Raw genomic sequence first — 22,454 nt, forward strand, 5'->3', positions numbered from 1 at the left:
TTTTTCAGCCATAACCCAAGAATGCTAAGAAATGTAACAGTTCTATCACTCTGCCAAAGTTATCTCACTTAGGACAATACCCTTCTGAAGAAACTACATAAATAATGATTTAGTCACAACTGAGTGACTGAACTGATAAAGTGAACAGAGTCACTTAGTCGTGGCTGACTCTTTGCCACCCATAGAATGCAGCCCACAATGCTCCTCTATCCATGGGATTCTCCAGACAAGAATATTAGAGTGGGTTGCCATGCTCTCCTCCAGGGAATCTTCCAACTCAGGGATGGAATCTGGGCCTGCTGCATTGCAGGTGGACTCTTTACCATCTGAGCCACGAGGGTAGTTTCTCAGGCAAGAATACTGGAGTGGGTTGCCATACCCTCCTCCAGGGGATCTTCCCAAACCCAGGGATTGAACCCGGGCTTGCTGCATTGCAGGCAGATTCTTTACCATCTGAGCCACCTAAAAGGGGATCCAGAAAAGCAAAACCATAAAGTCCCAGGATAGGAAATAGTCATTTAGACCCATCTGTTAGAAATTCCTAAGACATCTAGCAACTACACATAGGCAGGGTTTCTTCTTTCTCTTCTCTTATCCTCCTTCCTTCCATTATTCCTCCTCTTCTTCCTTCTCCTATCTATTGTTTCTCTCCCATACTCTCTTTCTCTCTGATGAAAATAATAGTCAGTATACTGAATTTATGGGCAGATCTGGCCCTAGGTAAGATTGTAAAGTGGGAGAAGATTGTATGTTATTTCTACTGACATCGTCAGTTTTTCCGTGCTATCCGTTCATCCCTGTACCCATCACCTGCTTGCTACCCACCATATCCTGGGCTTTATCCTGCCACCTTCCTCATTTTTGTTGAAACTTCTGCTCCAACACCCACTAGTTCCTCAGGCTCTCTCTCATTTTTGTTAACTCATAGCAAGATATTATGGAGTCAGCCCCACTAGTGGCACATTAATCTTTAGACAACCTATTTAAGACAATGATTCAAAGGAATAAACTTTTTAAAGCTGAACTGAAACAAGAAATGATGCAGATTGGGACAGAAAAGTTGGATCAAATTTCTTATCAAGTTGTTTACTGTGAACACTGTATATCTATTTCCTTAATCACACAATACAGGAAGGTTATCTCCTCAAAACTCTATCTCTGATAGTAAAAGTAGCTAGTGGAGAGAAAATCAATGTGAAAAAGATCATTCTTGTTTACTGACATGAAATATTATTAAAAAAAAAAAAAGAAAAGAAAAAGGGCAAGACAATGATATTTTGAGATGGAAAGAGATGCAAAGAAGTATTATATTCCAACTGCAAAAATACATGTCCAGGTAAATTATTTGGAATGGACTTCTGAGAGAGATAAACTCTAAAGTGAAATAAAAGCTGGGCTGAATGGCTTATGATCTTCTGTGCCCTGGACAGGTGATATATATATATATGAAAAGTAACACAAAAGTTTTCAGGACAAAAACAGTTAATACAACCTTTTGGGGAAACTGGTTTCTTACTTTATTTGCTTCTCTGTCTGCAAAAATCTTAATAGGTCTTTTTAACTGGATAATATTCTAAGCTCCTTGTGTCTGAAGAAATACCCAAATGGTGTACCACTGGAGAGGAAATTCAATTTAAAACTGAGAATACCTAGGGACTGTCATACTGAGGAAGTAACTCAGACAAAGACAAAGATCATATGAGATCACTTATGTGTGGAATCTAAAGAAACAATACAAATGAACCTATTTATAAAACAGAAGTTGAGTCACAGACACAGAAAACAAACCTGTGGTTACCAGGGGGGAAAAATGGGCGGGGGAGTGATAAATTGAGAGATTGGGATTGACATATACATACTCATATATAGAATAGGTAAGTAATAAGTACCTACTATATAGCACAGGGAACCCTACTCAATACTCTATAATGACCTATGGGAATAGAATCTAAAAAAGACTGGATATATGTGTATGTATAACTGACTCAGTTTGCTGTACATCTGAATCTAACACAACATTATAAATCAACTATATTTCAAAACATTTTTTAAATAAAGCAATCCAATTAAAAGTGAATGAAACATTTAACAGACACTATCAGTAAAGATATTTATGTATCAAATAAGCATGTGAAAGAGTATCAACACTGTCATTTATTAGAGAAGTTAAAATTAAAATACTACCACATAAAAGTAAACTGAGGAGAGTCTGGTGTCTCACAGATCCTGCTCTCCTCAGAAGCATAGGCCTAGAATCCTGAGGAGGCACTGTGAACACACTAATGTGATAGTTTAGCACCCATTTGGAGTCCCTTTTTGGAGAATTGTCCATTCATGTGAAAGGAGAGATTCTAAAGCTTCGTGAATGCCTCATTCAAAATACAGCAGTCTCCAACTGGATAATTTCTTAAACCACAAAACAACTCCACTTCTTCTTTTGGCAATTTAAGACTGAATCCAGGGGCGGTCCTAAGATGGCAGAGGAATAGGATAGGGGGAACGCTTTCTCCCCCACAAATTCATCAAAAGATCATTTGAATGGTGAGCAACTTCCACAAAACAACTTCTGAATGCTGGTGGAGGACACTATGCACCCAGAAATGCAGCCCATTCTCTTCAAAAGGAGGTAGGACAAAATATAAAAGACAAATAGAGAGACAAAGGAGTTAGGGATGGAGATCCATTCCGGGGAGGGAGTCGTGAAGAAGAAGTTTTCAAACACAAAATATTAGCCAGACTCATCAAGAAACAAAGGAAGAAGAATCAAATCAACAAAATTAGAAATGAAAATGGAGAGATCACAACAGACAACACAGAAATACAGAGGATCATAAGAGACTACTATCAGCAACTATATGTGAATAAAATGGACAACTTGGAAAAAATGGATGAATTCTTAGAAAAGTATAACCTTCCAAAACTGAACCAGGAAGAAATGGAAAATCTTAACAGACCCATTACAAGCATGGAAATTGAAACTGTAATCAAAAATTTTCCAACAAACAAAAGCCCAGGACCAGATGGCTTTACTGGTGAATTCTACTAAAAATTTAGAGAAGAGCTAACACCTATTCTGCTCAACACTTCCAGAAAATTACAGAGGAAGGTAAACTGCCAAACTCATTCTATGAGGCCACCATCACCCTAATACAAAAACCAGACAAAGATGCCATAAAAAAAGAAAACTACAGGCCAATATCACTGATAAACATAGATGCAAAAATCCTTAACAAAATTCTAGCAAATGGAATCCAACAACATATTAAAAAGATCATACATCATGACCAAGTGGGCTGTATCCCAGGGATGCAAGGATTCTTCAATATTTGCAAATCAATCAATGTGATATACCACATTAACAGATTGAAAGATAAAAACCATATGATTATCTCAATAGATGCAGAGAAAGCCTTTGACAAAATTCAACATCCATTTATGAAAAAAACCCTCCAGAAAGTAGGAATAGAAGGAACATACCTCAACATAATAAAAGCCATATATGATAAACCCACAGCAAACATTAACCTCAATGGTGAAAAATTGAAAGCATTTCCCCTCAAGTCAGGAACAAGACAAGGGTGCCCACTCTCACTACTACTATTCAACATAGTTTTGGAAGTTTTAGCCACAGGAGTCAGAGAAGAAAAAGAAATAAAAGGAATCCAGATTGGAAAAGAAGAAGTAAAACTCTCACTGTTTGCAGATGACATGATCCTATACATAGGAAACCCTAAAGACTCCACCAGAAAATTACTAGAGCTAATCAATGAATATAGTAAAGCTGCAGGATATAAAATTAACACAGAAATCCCTTGCATTCCTATACACTAACAATGAGAAAATAGTAAGAGAAATTAAGGAAACAATTTCATTCACCATTGCAACAAAAAGAATAAAATACTTAGGAATAAATCTACCTGGAGAAACAAAAGACCTATATATAGAAAACTATAAAACACTATGAAAGAAATCAAAGAGGACACAAATTGATGGAGAAATATACCATGTTTATGGATTGGAAGAATCAATATATTGAAAATGAGTATACTACCCAAAGCAATCTATAGATTCAATGCAATCCCTATCAAGCTACCAACGGTATTTTTCACATAACTAGGACAAACAACATCACAATTTTTATGCAAATACAAAAAACCTCGAATAGCCAAAGCAATCTTGAGAAAGAAGAATGAAACTGGAGGAATCAACCTGCCTGACTTCAGGCTATACTACAAAGCTACAGTCATCAAGACAGTATGGTACTGGAACCAAGACAGAAATATAGATCAATGGAACAAAATAGAAAGCCCAGAGATAAATCCACACACCTATTGGCACCTTATCTTTGACAAAGGAGGCAAGAATAAACAATGGAGAAAAGACAATCTCTTTAACAAGTGGTGCTGGGAAAACTGGTCAACCACTTGGAAAGGAATGAAACTAGAACACTTTCTAACACCATACACAAAAATAAACTCAAAATGGATTAAAGATCTAAATGTAAGGCCAGAAACTATAAAATTCCAAGAGGAAAACATAGGCAAAACACTCTCCGACATACATTATAGCAGGATCCTCTATGACCCACCTCTTGGAGTAAAGGAAATAAAAGCAAAAATAAACCAATGGGACCTAATTAAACTTAAAAGCTTTTGCACAATGAAGGAAACTATAAGCAAGGTGAAAAGACAGCCTTCAGAATGAGAGAAAATAATAGCAAATGAAGCAACTGACAAAGAATTAATCTCGAGAATATACAAGCAACTCCTACAGCTCAACTCCAGAAAAATAAATGACCCAATCAAAAAATGGGCCAAAGAACTAAACAGACATTTCTCCAAAGAAGACATACAGATGGCTAACAAACACATGACAAGATGCTCAACATCACTCATTATCAGAGATATGCAAATCAAAACCACAATGAGGTACCATCTCACACCAGTCAGAATGGCTGTTATCCAAAAGTCTACAAACAATAAATGCTGGAGAGGGTGTGGAGAAAAGGGAACCCTCTTACACTGATGGTGGGAATGCAAACTAGTACATCCACTATGGAGAACAGTATGGAGATTCCTTAAAAGCTGGAAATAGAACAGCCATATGACCCAGCAATCCCACTGCTGGGCATACACACCGAGGATACCAGAATGGAAAGAGACACGTGTACCCCAATGTTCGTTGCAGCACTGTTTATAATAGCTAGGACATGGAAGCAACCTAGATGTACATCAGCAGACAAATGGATAAGAAAGCTGTGGTACATATACACAATGGAATATTACTCAGCTATTAAAATGCATTTGAATTAATTCTAATGAGGTAGATGAAACTGGAGCCTATTATACAGAGTGAAGTAAGCCAGAAAGAAAAACACCAATACAGTATATTAATGCATATATATATATAGAATTTAGAAAGATGGTAACAATGACCCTATATGATAGACAGCAAAGGAGACACAGATGTAAAGAACAGACTTTTGGACTCTGTGGGAAAAAGCGAGGGTGGAATGACCTGAGAGAATAGCATTGAAACATGTATATTACCATATGTGAAATAGATCACCAGTCCAGGTTTGATGCATGAGACAGGGCACTCGGGGCCGGTGCACTGGGACAACCCTGAGGGATGGGATGGGGCGGAAGGTGGGAGGGGGGTTCAGGATGGGGAACACATGTACACCCACGGTTGATTCATGTCAGTGTACGGCAAAAACCAGTACCATATTGTAAAGTGATTAGCCTCCAATTAAAATACATTAGTTAATTTTTAAAAAAGTAAACTGAGAATAGAGTCCCAGTGACTGATGAAGAATGGCTGAATTTACATTCTAGAATGTACTATGTGTTGTCTACTAAATGGTTTTATACACACATATATAACACAGACCTTCAGGATAAAATACCCAGGGAAATACTTACATATATGCAACTTATTTTTCCTATAAAATAAATGAATATTTACTCATTAAATGTTTATATTAATTACAAGTCTTTTCAGAAACTTTAATGGTATATATCAAACCCCAGTGCCTATATATCAGAAAACTTTTTCTGTAAAGGGTCAGAGGATAAATATTTTAGGCTCTGTAAGAAACATTGTTTCTGTTGTAGCTAGTCAACTCTGCTATTATACTGTGAAATGTGTCACAGACAATACGGAGATAAATGGGTGTTTCAATAGAATTTTGTTAACACAAACTGGTGCAAGGATCAGATTTGACCCACAGACCATATAGTTTGTGAATGCTTACCCCAGATTATATTTTCACATAAAATTCTTTCTCCCTGGTACACATTTATTTCTTTTGGAACTCGGGTTCCAGCAGTACTGTGCAGAGCTGCAGCAGTATTCCTATTTTAACTTCCATTCCCTCTTCAACAAAGAGTTGAGACCTTCCTCAAGGAATAACCAAGAGAAATGATTCCTTTTATTATTTTCCTTTTTTCCACCATCCCTTGCAACTTTGCATGGAAAAGGCTACCTTTTGTCATGATCTTTCTAGTAAGTTAAAGGAGTTTCCAGTCTCTACACTTAATAAAGAATTGAACAGCTATGGTTGTCCTTAAAAGCCACTGTATACCTTTGCAAACGCTTGAATGATCCAACATGGTTATGATCCAACACATGAATCTATGTGTCTGGTTACTGGGACATGTTTGTTTCTGTCTCCTAAGCCCTGGGTTACAGATGCTCCCATTTGCCCTAAGTATTCGTCTGAGCAAGGGATCATTAAAGTGGATTTTCATCCTACCTTTAGAGGATAAGTGGTGGTGGTGGTTTAGTTGCTGGATTTTCATCCTACCTTTAGAGGATAAGTGGTGGTGGTGGTTTAGTTGCTAAGTCATGTCCGACTCTTGTGACCCACCCACCCCCCACCCCCACCCCATGGACTGTAGCCTGCCAGGTTCCTCTCTATATAGGATTTTCCAAGCAAGAATACTGGAGTGGCTTGCAATTTCCTTCTCCAGGGGATCTTCGTGACCCAGGGATCAGACCCTTGTCTCTTGCATTGCAGGCAAATTCTTGACTGAGTGAGCTACCAGGAAGCCCTTTACAGGACAGAAAAGCTCTCTTTATGTTGAAATCATTGACTTTACCTTTGTTGCCTCTTGCAAGTTAATTACAACAAAGCTCCATGTGTGCTAAGTCACTTCAGTTGTGTCCGACTCTTTGCAACCCCATGAACTATAGCCCACCAGGCTCCTCTGTCTATGGGGATTCTCCAGGCAACAATGCTGGAGTGGGTTGCCATGCCTCCTCCAGGGGATCTTCCTGACCTAGAGATCGAACCCGCATCTCTTATGCCTCCTGCATTGACAGGCAGGTTCTTTATCACCAACACCATCAGGGAAGCCACAACAATTGTGGTGTAATGGAAAATCCCCTCTGTGTTTGTCCCACAAATGCTCTATGACAGTGTTCATTTCTACATCTTTGAGCCAGGAAAGTGTTTTAATATTTTCTTTTGCAATGCATTTCATGAACACAACCCTATGGCACCAGACATTTGTTCTCAAAATTTGCTTGATCCGAATGCATACATTCGGAGAAGGCAATGGCACCCCACTCCAGTACTTTTGCCTGGAAAATCCCATGGATGGAGGAGCCTGGTGGGCTGCAGTCCATGGGGTCGCTAAGAGTCGGACACGACTGAGTGACTTCCCTTTCACTTTTCACTTTCATGCATTGGAGAAGGAAATGGCAACCCACTCCAGTGTTCTTGCCTGGAGAATCCCAGGGACGGGGGAGCCTGGTGGCTGCCGTCTATGGGGTCACACAGAGCGGACACGACTGAAGTGACTTAGCATAGCATAGCATGCATACATTTACATCAGCTACATGGATTGTTTTTGAAGACTGCCTAATTTCTGTCACATAACATTCCCCTGGTTACTGAATTCCACTTTCAGTGGACTTCCAGAATGAAATCACATTGGGGCAACACACACTGAAGCACTTATGGCATCTTATTAATTTTTTCCCCTTCAAACTAATACAATTATGTAAAGTTTAAAAATAAAATAAAATTTAAAAAAAAGAAAAAAGAAAAAAAGAGAAAAAAAAAACAGCAATTAAGAATTTCAAAGCTGGAATCTAAGGCTGAAGACTCTTGTAAAATATCTTTGCAGAAATAATGGTTATTTAATCTTTACTCAAAAATCTTACATTTCTAGTATTGGTTTATGTTGAGTAATGAACATAATGTACTAGAACATTAGTATAAGTATAAATTATAAATTAAAAGAACATGGGTGTGTGTGATGCACACTTAGAAAAGTGTTACTGATTAGAGTACGTGATCAGTCAATTCTAAGGAATTCAAAAGTCACTTAACGTTCTGGTTAAACCATCAAATGCCTCCTGGGGCACTGGTCATGTCTCTAGAGGGAGAGAAACAGGATATTATATGTAGCAATATGGGATAGAGAGTGCTTAGTAGACACAAGTTTGGGAACTCATGTTGACATTTTGATATAAATCACTCTACTGCTAATCATCCAACCCTATAGAAAGAACATACATTCTGGCTTTACTCAGCAGCTGGTATGTCATATCTTGCTAGTAGTTAAAGACTATGACCTCACAGGTTTCATCTTTCCAAACTTTGTCAAGATCCCTTAGATGTCATGTAATGTTATGTTGCATATAGTAGGCACTTTGCAGTAAAGATCACATCATCCAAATTATTCAGATAAGCATCATCTGGCTTTAAAGTTGTGTGACACAGAAGTTCACCCTGAGCATTGCTGCATTAAATATTACAGCTTCTAACTCAACTAGTTTGTAGCAACTCAAATCCATTACCTCAAATGGTCACTTGAATTGCTCAGTCATACTTCACTGTAATTGTGTAGAGGAAATTATAGGCTTTCAGAGAATTTGCACATTAGAAAACAAAAACACTGTGACAAGTGAAAATAAGAAAATCAAAAACTTTGAAACAATCCCCTTCCCCACCCCCACAAAAGTAATCAAACTTCTTACTTAAGCCTCAAACACTGGAGATAGAGGAATTTATCTAAATGATTCAGGTAAAAATTAGACTCAACCAACACATTCTTTGTCCCTGTGTTAAATGAATGATTCCCCAATTCTCCTTCATGTTTCCATTGTGGTATTTTCTGACAATACCACATGTGGCATCTCAAAACAAATATATAGGACTGCAATGTGTAACATTAGTGATTATCACAAAAAAACTGAAAAATGCTACAAGTTTTAGTTAGATCAGAATTGTGAAGTAGTTTATAATATATATATTCACCAAATTATACCTTTCTCTTCTAGGTTATTATAATGATGCTCACAAATCATCGACAAGCAGATTAAGGTCTATATTACAACTGCTCTATAGAAGACACATGTTCCTTTGTGTCCTGTATTTGTCTTTCACAAAATAACCACAAGATCCACTTATTGTACTAGTGTCTCTTAAGGCATAAATATAAAACATTTGTTCCTCTCACTGACCCTTTAGACCAACTCTGTAGGACCAATTCTTCCCCCACATAGGATGAAATTGCAAACAGGTCCCATAACTTTTACGATCACTGTTAAATAATGAAAAGGGATCTGGCCACATTTAGTCATAAGGTACAGTCTCAAGTTTACAATTAAAATGCCCATTGTATTGTAATGATCAATTCCATAGTCTCATTCAGTTCAGAGCTGAGTCTCTTACCTGGTCCAGTCCTCCATCACTCCTGGGGTATTATCTGGTTCTTCATCTTTGTCATCTCTACCCCTTCTCATATTTCACTTCCTTTGCTTCATTCTCACTCCAAACAAGCAGCCTACAGGATCAAGAAAAGACTGACTTGAATGACAGACATATTTCCTTGATGACTTCCTCTGAATATGGCAGAGTCCTCATGCCAGTTATTATTCCATGGAATGTTTCTTTAGTGTCTGTGAGAATTATTTAGAAGCACTCCAAATGGAGCCATTGAAGTTCATCACTCTTGACTTTGAAAATGTCTCTACTATCGCTGGGAGCTGAGGACACTTCACTTAGTTTCTATTCATAAGCTGGGGCTGTATTCTACAACCAATCAGGCAGTAATTTTAGGAAAAATCCAAGGTAAGCCCAGAGAGGTTTCTTCACATGAAGTCCATTTTTATCACATTTTAGGCTACTTTAAAAGTTATTATTTTCTTTTACTTTTGATGGGGAGGCAGTGTGACCTCTGTGGCCTCCATATCTATTTGATAGATTTCTTTTTTTCAGATGCAAGTCTGTCACTTGTCTCTCTACTGCCTAAATTCTAGGAGGCACAGTTTTAATTTTCCAAATGCTGTAGTTAACTTTCTGCCATATTTATCATAAGTTCTTATTTTCAAAGAAATAAATCATTTTGGACCCCTCACTAAGAATATTTAAGTTTCTCCATAGAAGTACTACTATCCAAAAAAAAAGGTGGTGTTCATCTTTCCTAAATTTTATATTTCATGACATCTGAATGGTCCCACAAATAATGCATTATGAGATTTTATCTGGTTTTTAATTGCGTATAAGTGATGCAATAAAATTTGTGTCTTTCTGTAATTTGATTTCCACTCAGCTTTATGTTTTAAAATTTTAGAATTAATAGCATATTCACGATTCAGGGTTTGTATGATATTACATCACTGACTCATGATACAAGAATGTTCATTCATTTTAACCTCTACTAAGTAGTCCATTTAAAAATAGGTAACTAATGTATCTATACTTTCTATTTATAGGTTATATTGTTTCTAATTTTTCATGATTAAAAGCAATGCTGTAATAAATAATCATGCAAATGTTTCCCATGTTATGTTTTCTAATTTTTATAAAGTATATTCCTAGGAGATGAATAATCTTAAGGTAGAAACATCCTTCCCTGTGGTAAAGGTTGTCAAATTGCTCTTTTAAGTGACTGGACCATTTTCCACTACTAATGGCAGCTTGTGAAGGCCTTTGTTTTCCCAGATTCTTATTGAAATGTATCTAGCAGACTTCTGAAAATTTTGCAATCTGCTAAGTTTTTTTGTTGGTATTTTTCATCATTCCTAAACCATTAGTAAGTTTTTATGTGTGTGTGTTTAAAAATATGTTTGGAGTTTCTCTCCCTCTAGTTTACAAGTGACTCATATATTCTGAATACTAATCCTTTGTCACTTTTACACATTGAAAGAAATGGTTCCTGTTATTAGGTGTCTGAACTGTGAGAGTCAATCCCCCCTGCCAGGTTTGAAAATGCCCTGCAATAAGAAAAATACCCACCCAGCCCTGAGCCTGGCCAGGGTACAAACTGCACGGACTACTAGTGTTGCTTTGTAACTGTAGTTCTGAGGAGATCTGGGGTGATATATCACCATGTCAGCAATATTCACTGACAAGCAAGACTGATGATTTGCACCTGGTCTTGGTGAGGGACCTGGAAAGGGCCATAGGGGCAGGTTGTGCATCAGGAAGATGCCTACGGGACCCCTGGGACGTAAGAAATTCTGGTTGAGACTCCATTTTGGGTTCCTGGGTTCTGTGGTTTTATGTGCCCATGTAAGTGGTTTTCAATTTAAGAGAAAACTGTGTTCTTGGTCTAAAAGAAAATGTGTGCCCTAGTAACGGCCTTTGCAGAGGGAGGCCAGTAGCTTGGTTTCCTCACACCCTTACTCTGAGCAAGCCTCTGGCTGTGACCTGTATCTGTACTTTATTTATTTTTTTTAAGAGAATATGTGCTTAATTTTATTTTTTTAATGTAAATTTATTTATTTTAATTGGAGGTTAATTACTTTACAATATTGTATTGGTTTTGCCATACATCAACATGAATCCGCCACAGAGCCACAGTCATCAAGACGGTATGTTACTGGCACAAAGACAGAAATATAGATTAGTGGAACAAAATAGAAAGCCTAAAGGATGGGGAACATGTGTATCTGGACTTTAATGCTGGTGCCTTGTTGGGGCCTTTCCATGCAAGGAACTGACACATTTTTAAGTCATAACATGTTGGTGCTATGAGTCTTCTTTAGCAACTGAACCTTGTCTAATGCCTAATGTCTAATCCTTAGTACAGCCTGTCATTTAATACTGTTTACAACAGATTTTGAGTTTGTTTTGTTTTATTGGAAGACTCATACAGCATGTGGGATCTTAGTTTCCTGACCAGGGATTGAACCTACACCCTCTGCAGCAAAAATGCAGAATCTTAACCATGGGACCATCAGGAAAGTCCCAAGAATCATTCATTTCTGTAGTCATACAAATATAAAGTTTACCACTGAAATAAAAGCATTAAAGACTGTTTGGTTTGTATTTACAATATGAATATGGTGGTGCTTTAGTCACTAAGTCGTGTCTGACTCTTGCGATCTCATGGACTGTGCCCACCAGGCTCCTGTGTCCATGGGATTCCCCAGGCAAGAATACTGGAGTGGGTTGCCATTTCCTTCTCCAGGGGATCTTCCTGACCCAGGAATCAAACCCAAGTCTCCTGCATTGCAGGCAGATGATTTACCAACAGAACTATGAGGGAAGCCCAATATGAATATACCTATTTACTATCTGAGACTGTTTCTTAGGGAATAAGTGAACATCTCAGGATATTCCAGAGAAAGTTCACAAAACATTAAACAGTGCATCAAAGCGTCTTAGTTTTACTATATTGGTAACTGCTATAGTTTAATAGTTCCAAGGAGTTAGAGGGTCTACTATCCAAGTTTCCTTAATAGTAATGAGCAACTTGCTTGGACTGAATACAGATGGCACACAAATGTTCATGGTGGGAAAATTCTCTCAACATAATATTCTGGTTCCAAATAAATATTTTCACATGATGTTTTGCTTTGTAGCATATAATTATGATGTTTGAGACTGCTCTACATGTGAAAAATAAAATGGAGAACAGAGCCAATTATCCAGAAGACTAAAAAATTAAAATTGCTTTTTTCAGGACATATCAGACAAAAATATGTGCTATGTATGCACATAAAAAGAAAACAATTTGTATAAAATATGCAAACCCTTTAGCTGTAAGAGACTACTTCCATATTTGAGAGAATATATATAAATAAAAATAAAACACATTTCCATATATGAAATACATTTATAAATTCTTATGTATCTAATGAGGTAATTACTTGCATTTGAAATGCTCTGATGATAGTAAGAGTAGCACATTCAAAACTCCACATTAATTCAGTTATTGTTAACCAATCATTTGATAATCCATTATTTTGCATGTTTCTATATACTAGACAGTAGACCAGAGACTAAAGATTATGGAACAAATCAGATATAGTGGAGAAGGCACTGGTGACCCACTCCAGTACTCTTGCCTGGAAAATCCCATGGACGGAGGAGCCTGGTAGGCTGCAGTCCATGGGGTCACTAAGAGTCAGGCACGACTGAGCGACTTCATTTTCACTTTCTTGCACTGGAGAAGGAAATGGCAACCCACTCCAGTGTTCTTGCCTGGAGAATCCCAGGAATGGGTGAGCCTGGTGGGCTGCCATCTATGGGGTCGCACAGAGTCGGACACGACTGACGCAACTTAGCAGCAGCAGCAGCAGGAGGAAATAAAGACAGATAACTAGACTGATTCAGTGGAGGGAGAGCTTTCTTAACAGGGGAAATTGGGAAAAGCTTCATAAAATAAGTGGCAGCTTCAGCTGAAACTGAACAGTTAATTCCATTATAACATGAGGAAAAGATCCAAATAGACAGTTTTCCAAAGAAGATATAGAAATAGCCAAGGGTACATGAAAAGATGCTCAATATCACTAATCAGAGAAATGCAAATCAAAACCACATAATGAGATATCACCTCATACCTGTCAGAACGGAAGTTATTCAAAAAGAAAAAAAAAAGGAATTAACAAGTGTTGGAGAGAAATTAGAGAAAAGGGTACTCTTGTACACTGTTGGTAAGAATGTAAATTGATGCAACACTATGGGAAACAGTATGAAGTTTCCTCAAAAAAATAAAAATAGAACTATAATACAATCTAGCAATTCCACTTCTGGGTCTTTATCTGAAGAAAATGAAAACACTAACTCAAAAAGATATGCACCCCTACGTTCACTGCAGTATTATTTATAACAGCCAAGGTATGGAAAAAAACTAAGTGTCCATCAATAAATGAATGAAAAAATTGTGGTATAGGTACACAGTGGAATATTACTCGGCCATAAAAAAGAATGAAATCTTGCCATTTGCAACAACATGCATAGACCTTGAGGGCATTATGCTAAGTGAAATGAGTCAGACAGAGAAAGACAAATACCATATGATCTCTCTTATATACAGCATCTAAAAATAAAACAAAAAACCAAGCTCGTAGACAGAACAGCCTCTGGTAGCTAGAGGTGAGGGTTGGGAGTAGAGAGGTAGCAGGTGTGATCAGATAAATGGGTGAACTTATTTTTTTCTTTTAGTTTAAGTAAATTGAATAATAATTTTTTAAAAAACTAACCAGCAGAAGAAACATAATGTTTATTAAGGACAGTTCCCTGAAGGGGAAAATAACAGGGATAATGAGACAAATAGTCTTAAGGCACCCTGGGGCTTCTGAAATAAACTGGCTCTGGTCCACTGATGTAACTGGTGGAGAAATGGTTTCATCATACACAATTTCACAAAATGTATTCTGCTGTTAAAATTCCAAATACATTTGAAATTCTCTTAAAAACAATTAAGATGATTTGGAAACACAGTTTTGGCAAAGAATTTCTAGAGGAGAATACAATATGAGTCAAATTATGAGTGTGGAGAAGGCATAAGCCATGGACTCAGAACAAAAATATTTCAATTTGGATGGATTACAGCATAGAAGGACAAGTTTAATGTAAACTTGACTAGAAAAGTGTTATAGAATGAGATCAACGTGGACCTTATATGTGAGCCTTTGGAATCCAACTATGTAATAACATAGGAGGAAACATGGAAAGTCTTTAAGCAGCAGAGTGATATATATACTTTCTTGGATTTAAGATAAATCCAGAAGTCTTTATCTTGGAACTTCTGACACCAATCTATACCTGTGCTGTTCAATACAGTAGCTTCTAGCCTTATGTGCACAGATTTAATGTCAATTAAAATTAAATAAAGTTTCACTTCCTCAATTGCATAAGCCACAGTTCAAGTGTTCAATAGCTCCCCTAATGGCTACCATATCTGACAACAAAGATACTGCAGAAAGTTCTATTGGCTATCACTGGGGAGAGCTATAGCTCTTACCAATCTTGTTTATGGCTACAGCAACGGATACTGAAGGGGAGAGAAGAAACTGATGAGATACTTCAGATGATATTTTGAAACTCAATAGTAAACTAAGTGGAAAGGGAAAAAAAGAGAGGGGACTTAGAAATTGGCCACTGGAAAGTCTAGAATAAAAGTCTAATATTTGGTTATTATCTATATATAGCTGGTATATACTATATATATACCAGCTATATATATATAATAATAAAATAATAAAATAAGTAGCTGAAGATATTCAAGGGAGAGACTTTGGGACTATAGAGAGATTGCTTTTAAAACCACCATTAATGTGTTAGGAAAGCAAGAGGAATTAAAAATGAGGTAAGAAAAGACACACTAGACAAAACAATGGAGAAATATGAGAAACATAGTAAATATGATCAAATAAAAGAAAGAAAATTATTTCAACAATAGAATAACTCTGTTCAACATCAAATTTTATTCTGATACATATTATTCTTGCCATAACATTTAAATGAATCAGGACATTATTTAAAATATGGCATTATTTAACATATAGTTCATAGCTTAACCTGCTTTAATACATACTTAATAACATAAAATAAAGTTCTTCTAATTTAATGTCATATTCATAAGTTGGTTAATGGATGGAGACCTGATCTACCTTCCATAACATCATCTAATAATATTGATGCATGAACAATTGTTAACAAATTAATGACAGCCAAGTGCTTCGAGCTGCTGTATCTTGCCTTCCTTACTGTCCATCTGAATATTTTTTGTACAGGCTTTTAGCCTACTGATGTAATAGCTGAAAGAAATAAATTTACACTCACCATTCATCTGCAGTTTGTCTAACTGGAAATAAGTCATCAAAATTCTTTTTTCTATTTCTTCAGAAAGGATGGCCAAAGATACTGCTTAGCATTAGAAAGGAGCCTCTGCATTCCCAAGTTCTCTGAAGTTACATAATATATATTCTGAATGTGCTGGTCATCAAATTGTTTAGTCTACTGTACAATAGCATTGACTCCCCTGAAAATTCCATTAAGAAATACCTCCAGAGTGCATCTGGCCTTGGTAGATTAGACTGAAAACATGCTGACAGACTCGCATGAGCTAGGAATAAGCACTTGAAAACAATGGGAAGGATTACAGTTTCTCTTGGTTAGTGTGTCATTTTTATGTTTACATTTTAAAATCTTATAGAAGAAAATGAAAGAAATTAGATTAAAATTCTAACAAAACACATTTAATTAAACTTTATCTTGAAATATTATTTGTCTGGTGTTATACAAGAGCAATTTTTGAAGAACTGGTCATATTATAAAATGTGATTCCAATTTTATTGGAACCTAAATCTAAGTATCTATTATTTAATGTTTTAAATGCTTCTTTTAGTTAAAAAAATAACATGAACATTTGGCTTAAGTTATGAAAAACTAAGACATTTCAAAAGTGTTATTTTGCATTAATCAAACTACATAATTTAAACATCTTTCAGATTAAGAAAAAAAATTTTAAATACATACTATAAAATACTGGACAGAAACATATACATATTATAGTGGTTATCTTTGACATATTTTTCCTCAGATGTCCCACCTGTTCCAAAGAGTCTATAAAAGTCATGTAGCACTCCTAAAGTAAGAAAAACAATCTATTTTTTGTAAATATAATAAACATCTTTTCTTATCTATACACTTAACAACCAGAAGGTGGATTTTGTTTGAACTGTTAAAGAAACTGGTCAAAGAGAACAAACTTTCAGTTACCTGTAAGATGTGTAAGTCCTGGGGATTGAATGCCCAACATGGTGACTAGAGTTAATCATACTGTATCATATACTCAAAATTTGCAAAGAAAGTATTAATAGATCCTCAGTGTTCTCACCACAGAGGCAAAAAAAAAAAAAGATAACAACAAAAAAGTGATATCCATGAAGGGAGTTTTGAGTAGAAATTACTCTGAGATCTCTGTTTTAAGTTGAGTGATGAGAGGTGTCATTTAACATGTCTGAGTTATTGTTTGAGTTAAACCAATAACTTTTTAAAAAGTATTTGATTTCAAGAGCCATACTTTTGATTGATAATGATGTTACCATTGAGTATTTGTGACAATCAGGCACTATATTAACACCTTTAAAAACAGTACCACCTTTAGTATTAAAACAATCCTATAAAGTCGTTATCCTTATCTCCATTTATGATATGAACAGTTAGCCAAGGTAACAGTAGATCAAGTAGCTCCAGCATTTCAACTCAGGTCTGATTCAAATCCTTAGCCCTTAACTGTTATAGAGGCAGATCCTGGAAATACTGTGGTTCCAAACCACTACAGTAAATCGAGTGTTGCAATAAAGTTACATGAATGTTTTGGTTTCCCAACACATATAAAAGTTATTATGCTTACACTATACTGTATTGTACTAAATGTGCAGTAGCAATATGTCTTTAAAAATGTGCACACCTTAAGAAATGCTTTATTGCTAAAAAGTGTGGGCCGTCATCTGAACCTTAACCAAGTCACAGTAACATCAAATCACTGATCACAGATCGCCATAACAAACATAATACTAATGAAAAAAAAAAAGAATTACTAAAATGTGATACAGAGACACGAAGGGAGCAAATGCTGTTAGAAAAACGGTACCAAAAGACACTCTATGCAGAGCTGCCTCATATCTTAAACTTTTTTTTTAAGGCAGTATCTGTGAAGCAAAACAAAGCAAAGCACAATTAAATGAGGTAGGCCTGTATTTAGTTCCTTTAGAGAAAGCAAAGCAAAACTGTAGACACTAGACAGTACAGAAAAGGAAAAGGAGGAAGATCTTTCTAACTCAAGGCCCAAAACTCAGAGAAAACCTTTTGGTGACTTTCCTTGCTGCTTTACATTTTATTTCAAAATGATATATTGTGTTATAGGGCTTCCCAGGTGGCACTAGTGGTAAAGATGCTGCCTGTCAATGCAGGAGATGCAGTTTCGATCCCTGGGTTGGAAAGATCCCCTGGACTAGGAAATGGCAACCCACCCCAGTATTCTTGCCTGTAAAATGCCACGGACAGAGGAGCCTGGCAGCGTAGAGTCCATGAGGTTGCAAAGGGTCGGACACGACTGAGCACACACACAGTCATATCGTGTTACAGATCAGGGGTCACAAAGTACAGTTACGTTTGGCCTACTTTGTAAGCATTCCTTTGTATCATTCAACGTTCCCTTGTTGCTTTCAGTTATGAGAAACTTGTTTGATTTTGATTTCATCTTGCCTAATGATGAAAAAGTACAAATGGTTTTGAATTCTACTAGTGTTCATGTTAACCATTACTAATACTTAAATAGATATTTCTTCAATTATTTATGCATCACTTACTAGTCTTCCCTGTTTCTGAAACGTGCCTGGCATGTTCCCTCCTTGAGGTGTAGGCACACTTGCTCTTTTCTGTCCTTACTATTCTGACCCCAGATGCCTACAGAGCCCACTCTCATACCTCCTTCAGGTCTTCAATGAAATGTCACCTTCACAGGTAGGACATATCTGGCCAACCCATTCAAAATTTCAAGTGTACAAACTCTTCTCTCTCACCACTTCTATTCCCCTTCTGTAGTTTGTTTTACTTTGTATTGTTATCATCTAACATACAATATATTTTGACCTATTTATCTTGGTTACTGTTGGTCTTCACACACCAGTATGCAAGCTGTATATGAAGGCAGGAGTATTTTTCCTGATTTACTCACTGCTTCACTTCCAGTACCTAGAACACTGTCTGGCAGGTAGTAGATATTCAATAAATATTTGTTGGCAAATGAATAAATAGTCATCAATAAAATTATCATATGGTGGTCCTTCTCCCTCCTTCCCACTGAAATGATGGAACTGAATCATAAAAGTAAAGCAGTACTTCATACAACTGAAAGATATTTAGTAATTCAGTAGATTTAAGAAGTAAGGACAATTTCAGGTTTCCTAAACAAAGATAAAACACTACCAGATCCTAAATTCCAGTGGAATGGTTAGTGGAACGTTGTTTTAGGCTAACCTTCTAGTAATATTTCAAATTCTTGGTAGAGCAAGTGGAAGCCTGATGCATCACCCTAGTGGGTAAATTTACCCAGATCCTACATTCAAGTCAAGTTCAAAGACCCAGAGTGCCTTGACTGATTGGGAGCCCAAGTCATATTGAATGGTGACTGTGCCATGCAGCCAGGATTGACTGCAGTGACTCCTTCAAGCCTCTTCCTAGAGGGAATGACAGCCATTTACTTGGATGTATGGGCGCTGGGGAAAATAAAACTCTAAACTTTGGCAAACTATTAGATGTTAGGTATGAACTGTCGCTAATTCCTGGGGAGTTGTAATGCCACCTTGATCCGCTGATCAAAGTGTAGACTCAGGGAAATCACATACAGAATGAATCTCGGGCTACATCCACCTAACAGTGGGTTCAGACAGACCACAGACTTAGTCTGTGCTTATTTCCTTAGTTACTGAAGAGATATTGGCAAAGATTTATGAAGTATCTAGGAGAAATCTCACATTGCTTCCTGGATGCGTGGAGTAAGAACTATTAAGAAAAGAAGAGCCAATTTGACGACTGCGGAACTGTGTCTGTCTTCCAAAATAGTCAGCCAACACGTTACCACATCAGAGGATTTCAAAGATTAGTGCCACTTGTGTGTGTCATGTGCTCAGGCATGTCCAACTTTTTGCGACCCTATGGATGGTAGCCCACCAGGCTCCTTTGTCCATGGGATCCTCCAGGCAAGTATACTGAAGTGGGTTGCCATTTCCTACTCCAGGGGATCATCCCCACCTAGGGACTGAAACTGCATCTCCTGTGTCTGCTGCATTGCAGGTGGATTCTTTACCACTGAGCCATCTGGGAAGCCCCTTAGAGACTGGTGCCCCCTGCAAAAACTTAAAAGGTGCAGCATCAGGAATCTCATTTAACTGGCCTGTTTCACAGTGCTGGGGCATCTCAACACTGACACCTAATACAGAGCTAACCCAACAAACACTCTTCTCGATACGTATCAGTACAGCAAATCAGAAGTTTGCTTTCCCCTGCCAAGGGCAGCAGTCTGAGTTCCTTGTTTTCTCTAAGGACAGCATCGCTGCCTTGTTTAAAATACAATGCTCTGCTGCTGGGGTTTTACTCGCATCCCTCTGGCCCATTACACTGATCTTGCTAACTGAATCTTTTCACAAAGAGGTAGCCAGCTCCCTAGATGCCAAAATATAGGCCTATCGGCCACATCACTGAAGTTACTAGGCATCCATTAATCTATGGCACATGGGGATAGTCCCTCTAAAGTGAGAAACAAGTTCCAGCAACTCAACTTTTCCACAATGAAGCAAGCAGTGTAGTTCTTAGAACTCTGCAGTCATACATTCCACATTTATGACTGCTTTTCTGAAGAATTTAGGTAACTCAGAAGCTAGCTGGTTTTGAGTAAGGCTAAAAATAAGAGAGAGTTCACAGTCAGCTCAGGCTGGCATTCAGAACGCCTTGGCACATGACCTCAGGATGCTTCCAAGTGTCTGTGGCATGTAGGCAAACCACAACAAAAGTCAGACACCCCGTCTGTTGGAGGAGGGCTATGCTATATTCTGCCAAAAACTTGTCCATGTTTGTTGGTTTGCAACACAGTCCCGTACCAGGAGGCCAGGGAGACTGAAGAAAGAGACGGCCACTCCAGATTGGTAGGTGGCAGGTCAAAGTAGCAAAGGAACTTACCCCCGAGGCTTGTCTTGGGTGCCGCATAATGAGATCTCCATGCCGGCCCTCCAGCATCCTAGAAGCTTCTGTGGCCGCATCAACGGGGTTCAGCCGCAAATCCAGATGGTCTCAACATAGCCGACTCTCTCAGGGCTGCGCCTTGCAATGGCTCCGGCTGTTGGGAGCAGCATGCGGAACACACCTCCCACCACCACCACCACCAGAAGGGGTGGAGCCTCCGACTGCCAGGCTACACCTGGAGAGTCAATCAGAGGTCACATCCTCTTGACCTCCTCCAGCAGCAGTTGACCATCAACCCTTAATTGGCTCTAGACCTCAATCGAGAATGAACATCCGAGTATGGACAATCAAGTGCCCAGGTGGGCTCAGCTTCCCATTGCAGATTTACATGCTATCTGACCCATATTCTCATACATTTGAATTTATGAGTATTCCATTTCTTTAAAGGAAAATGAAACAGGATACCGGATCCAAGCAGCTTCAATAGCAGAAGTAACTAAGAGGAGCACGGGCTCTTAATGTCCCCACTACTCTGGCTTAGCGACCTCTCCCTCCAACCCACATCTCTGGCTTCCAGGGGGGCATTCCTGCAGACAGGAGTCAGATAAAGCATGGATCTGACTCGTGAATGAGTTTGCCTGCATGCTGGAGGCAGCTAGAAGCACAAGGTTCCTACATCACAGCCTCACTGAGGGAGAGCCTTGCTAAACCATGGGGAAGGGAATTCCCGGGGCAGAACCTGCAGTTCACTCTGTCCTCTATTTGTTTAGGAAGAGAGCTTGTGTGTCTGCAGTGAGTTACAGGCAGTTTTGGTAGTACATGCTATTGCAGTTTTATTGGGTTTTAGCTACTTTTATTCCTCTAAAACCCTATCTTCCTGCATATATTCCTTCCTGACACTATGAAAGGCTCCTGAATCACCTTTTCCTCCCCCTGCCTCCCAGTATTTGGGGAAGTAAAAGGATTCCCACTGTGGCTTGTGGTTTTCTCAGGGTTCCAGCACTTCTGTTTGGTCCTCTTAACCCTGTCCTTACCTCTTATATAAACCCTTCAGTAAATTCAATCAGACCTTTTAATAGCTTTAAATAGGTTAGCTTTAACCTATTTTGAGGTAACCCTGCCTAATGCCAATGTGATAAGAGGTGACCAAAACTGCTCCTTTCTTTACAAGAGAAGTCTAGAGATCTATTGAAATAGAAAGTTCTTAAAAGAGTCGTTGCTGTACTAGACTCTAATAATTAGATCATTCTATAAATACAGTTTAGCAATGAGATAAAGCCTATGTGAAAAATAACCAATTTAACCACCTCAACACACCTGAAATATTATTGCAGGGAAAAAAATGGGATAACAGTAATTTTTTAAAGTATATTTTATTTAGAAAAACAGTAAAGAGGAATTAACATATAGTGGTTACTGGCTCCAAGCATGTATCATTTCTTTATGAATAAGAATGGTAATGGTTGGAAGTGGAGAGAATTTTTAGTACACACCCTCTTATGCCCACTGAGGGAAT

The 22,454-nt window shown here is 37.8% G+C and overlaps 1 pseudogene; it reads right to left on the minus strand.

Annotated features, from left to right (window-relative positions):
- The window catches only part of LOC129640304 (melanoma-associated antigen B3-like), an 84,371-nt pseudogene extending 62,412 nt beyond the window's left edge, over positions 1–21,959 (minus strand).
- Positions 21,960–22,454: the final 495 nt, after the last annotated feature.

The sequence above is a fragment of the Bubalus kerabau genome, chromosome X (assembly GCF_029407905.1).
Source record: "Bubalus kerabau isolate K-KA32 ecotype Philippines breed swamp buffalo chromosome X, PCC_UOA_SB_1v2, whole genome shotgun sequence".
NCBI classification, from domain to species: domain Eukaryota; kingdom Metazoa; phylum Chordata; class Mammalia; order Artiodactyla; family Bovidae; genus Bubalus; species Bubalus kerabau.